The sequence below is a fragment of the Peromyscus maniculatus genome, chromosome 23, assembly GCF_049852395.1.
Source record: "Peromyscus maniculatus bairdii isolate BWxNUB_F1_BW_parent chromosome 23, HU_Pman_BW_mat_3.1, whole genome shotgun sequence".
NCBI classification, from domain to species: domain Eukaryota; kingdom Metazoa; phylum Chordata; class Mammalia; order Rodentia; family Cricetidae; genus Peromyscus; species Peromyscus maniculatus.
The window spans coordinates 10,384,330-10,387,760 of record NC_134874.1 but is presented as its reverse complement, the minus strand read 5'-3'; the positions used below and the strand labels follow the sequence as shown (position 1 = coordinate 10,387,760).

Sequence of the window (3,431 nt, the reverse complement as noted above, 5' to 3'; positions counted from 1 at the left end):
TTGTTTTGTTTTTTTGCTTTGTTTTTTTTTGTTTGTTTGTTTTTTTTTTGTTTTTTTTTTTTTTGTTCTTTGGGGGTTTAATCGTTGTACATTCAAAAATACTAATCCTGGCTTCAACAGTTTTCTGAGGTGTCTTGCAGTTGGATTTTTATTTGGACTCTCAGTAGAGTTAGGGGAGAGAGGGAGAGAGAGAGAGAGAGAGAGAGAGAGAGAGAGAGAGAGAGAGAGAGAGAGAGAGAGAGAGAGAGAGAGAACAAATAGCCCAGCTTTGAAGTTCCCCCATAATTACTGTAAAGATCTGTAAAAGTACAGAGAAGCCAGGAGCCGGCAGCGCTGTGCTCAGGTCTGGAGGATGCAAAGGCCAGCGCAGTCCCGGGAAGACTCTTGAGAGCACAAGGAAAATGCAGCCAAGGTAGATGGGAGATGCGTGTGTTCCATCCCTGGGTGTTTGGAGGAGGCATTAAGAGGAAATCAAGCAAGGAGAAGAAACTGGAGCAGGAAGAGGGGAAACTCTGACTGGAGGGAGAGGGAAGGCGAGGCACTGGTGGTATTTACAAAGATTCAAGCAGGGCATACCCTTGCGCAGAAATTAAACACTGCGTGTATGACACAGAAGGGGGGCGGGTGGGGGGCGGGTTCCCGTCTCCATTTCTTTGTGAGGATACGGGTTAGGGACATCTGAGGAGAAAATGGTTGCAGCCTTGGGAGATTTGTTCTTTATGAATGATCAGCCCAGCTGTGGCCGTTTGGGAACGTTCTCGATGCCACAGTGCCCCCTGGAGTAGCACCTGGAAGGGACCCCAAGGGCCGCCGGGAGGCTTCCCATCACCCTCATTTTTCTTACCATGAGGGGAGGAGGGGACAGGAAAAATTTAAACACTCTCGGCCTTTGTGGGGGCACGGGCAGGGGACTGGCCAGCTTTGAGAAGTGACTTCCGATTTCTTTCGGCTCCTCTGGGAGGAAGGGAAGGAGGGGGAGACAGCCTTCCTCTGCAGTTTGCTTCTCCTTCCCTTACCCCCTTTAATCCTATTTCAGTTGAGATCTGATCTTGGAAATTTCTAAGACTTTATTCTCCTGTCCTCCAGATTGCTAAAAGAGAGTGTGCGCGTGTGGGTGAAGGTGTAGGCATATTATTCCAAAGTTTTCCAACCTCCTTCCCCATGGTGAGAACGCCGACCAGTTCATTAAGCGCTGTCTATACATTGAAACCTTTGACATCTTTCTTCTTAAATTTTTTGATGTCTCCGTGAAGAAAAAAAAATCTACTCTATCATTAAAATTCATGAGGAAAAAAAAAAAAGACATGAAATTTGCCCGCTGCTCCTCCTGCCGCACAGTTATTATGCACAGATAGCTTGGGCCAGCTGCAGTTACTCCCCAAAGTTCTTAAGGGAGCAAATTACATTCGAGTTGAAGGAAAAGGATCGGGGTGGAGGGTGGGGGGGGGTGAACAGTGTAAACACGAGGAAGAGCCGTTTCCATAAATATTTTTCAAGAATTACAAAAGCAACTCAAACACTGAGTGTCCACGTTGAGCAGGGTCTCAGATTCGGGGAGGTGAAAGCTCATTGGAGCCATTAAGTATTTCGTTTTTTCAGATGAAAGACTCCATCCCCACCACGGCTGTACAGCTCTGATGTAATCTGAAGTGTCATCTTGGAGGGTCCTGGTGATTAAGCCTTTTTTTTTTTTTTTTTTTTTTTGTTTCTCTCATTAAAGGGCCAGTTCTGATGTTGAGCTTAAAAACTCTGTTCCATTCTGAAATTCCACCCGCCCTGTGCGCCCCGACACACACACACAACTGCTGGCCCCCACCCCCCAAGAAGGTCTACATTCAAGGCTGATTTTGGAAGAATAACAAATCTGGTTGTATACTTATTTTTTCTTTAACTGCCTTTGATTTTATTGAGCTACGAAACGCAGAAATCATTTCTCTGACGTTGAGAAAGGTCCACTTTAAATCACAAGGTACGTCAGACATAACTGTTCCCATTTAAAACATTCTGTAATTATAGGAAGAAAGAATCAGGGGGGGGGGAGCAGCTTTTAAAGGAACGGTGCAGAAAGTAATTGACTCCCAAGCATGTCTGTCTTCTATAAAGTTCATAATTCCCCAGTCAATTCTTTTAAGTTAATAAGATCTTAAACATACAGAGCTTTAAAGGTTCCTCTTTTACCACCACGCACAACACAGAGGGAGAAAAAAGTTTGTTGGTTTTTTTTTTTTTTAATATTTTTTTTAAAGACCTCAGAGATGGAAATACTTCTCAGGAAATGTCAAACGCGGACATCTACATTACATCCACATGAAATAATAAATCAAGATTGCTTTTTTTCCTCCATCTGACAAAAACAAAATAAAATGTGTCTAGAACATTGTTTTACACTCCCCCTTCCTTTTTTTTAGCTCTCAAAAAAAATATTACTAGATGATGCCCTATTGAGAAAGATAACATGTTCTTTCTCAAAAGTTGGTGGGAAAAGTACTATTTCCCTTTTGGTAAAGGAAATTAGATCTATGTTTTAGAGGAAAAAACATATAATATTTCACGGTGATATGATCCAACAAAAACCCAGGAAATTCAAAACCCGAACGATGCCAACCGAGGCATGCACACCACTGTCCCTTTACTGACAACAGATTCAGGAGCCTGGGATGCCTGCGTGAACCTCAGGCTTCCGGGCTTCCAATTGCTCCCTGAGTAAACAGAGAAGTGTTATTTTAATGTCAGCCTTACTCGGCCAGTCCAGCCCTGACTCTGCCCATCTTTTGTCTCCATTTATCCCCTTCCCCACCTGAAATGTACACTAAGCTCCAAGGTCTGGTGGACTCTGGAGGCGATGTGCAGTTATTTTGCAGTTAGAAGGAGAAAGAAGACACGTTGTATAATAGAATCATGGGGGTATTTTTTGGTTTGGTTTTTTGGGTTTTTGTTTGTTTGTTTTTTGGAGGTTTTTTTTTTTTTTTTTTTTTGAGAAAAATCTAGGAGAGAGAATCAGAAAGAATGCAGAGTTGGGGTGCCTGGGCTTCGGGGGACCAGACACATCGGTGGAGTGATCCAGGCTGTGCCCAGATGTCGGTGAACTGTCATGAAGTCACACCTTTCTGAAATGTTTGCATCCCAAAAATGAAAGCCTCAGGGCCCAAGGCACCCCCCAGGAGCCCTTCCAGAAGGTTCCAGTTCTGAGCCACTTATGGATTCCAGGTCATTAATTTACTACGGTGCTGTTAATTGGCATGGAGAGGTGGAAAACTGAACTTAGGGGGTTTTATGGACGCGGCTTCTGTGTGGCTGATCCTTGGGCGCTGGGGGAATAAACGCTTTCATTTTCCACCGCATCCTAAGATGGCAAGGATTTGGGACATGGGGAGGAGCAGGTGCTGGGAGCAAATGTTTTCCTTGGCTTCGAACAGTTAGGTATTTGAATG

The 3,431-nt window shown here is 44.1% G+C and overlaps 1 long non-coding RNA gene across 2 annotated transcripts; it reads left to right on the top strand.

The window, feature by feature from the left end:
* The first annotated feature begins 206 nt into the window (after window positions 1-206).
* LOC143270489 (uncharacterized) lies at window positions 207-2,380 on the top strand. Of its 2 annotated transcripts, XR_013047663.1 has the most exons (3): window positions 242-412; window positions 1,721-1,969; window positions 2,247-2,380. It is a non-coding gene; the product is annotated as an uncharacterized LOC143270489 (long non-coding RNA). The 2 variants fall into 2 exon arrangements; XR_013047662.1 differs by having other exon boundaries at window positions 207-412; window positions 1,721-2,380.
* The last annotated feature ends 1,051 nt before the right edge of the window (window positions 2,381-3,431 follow it).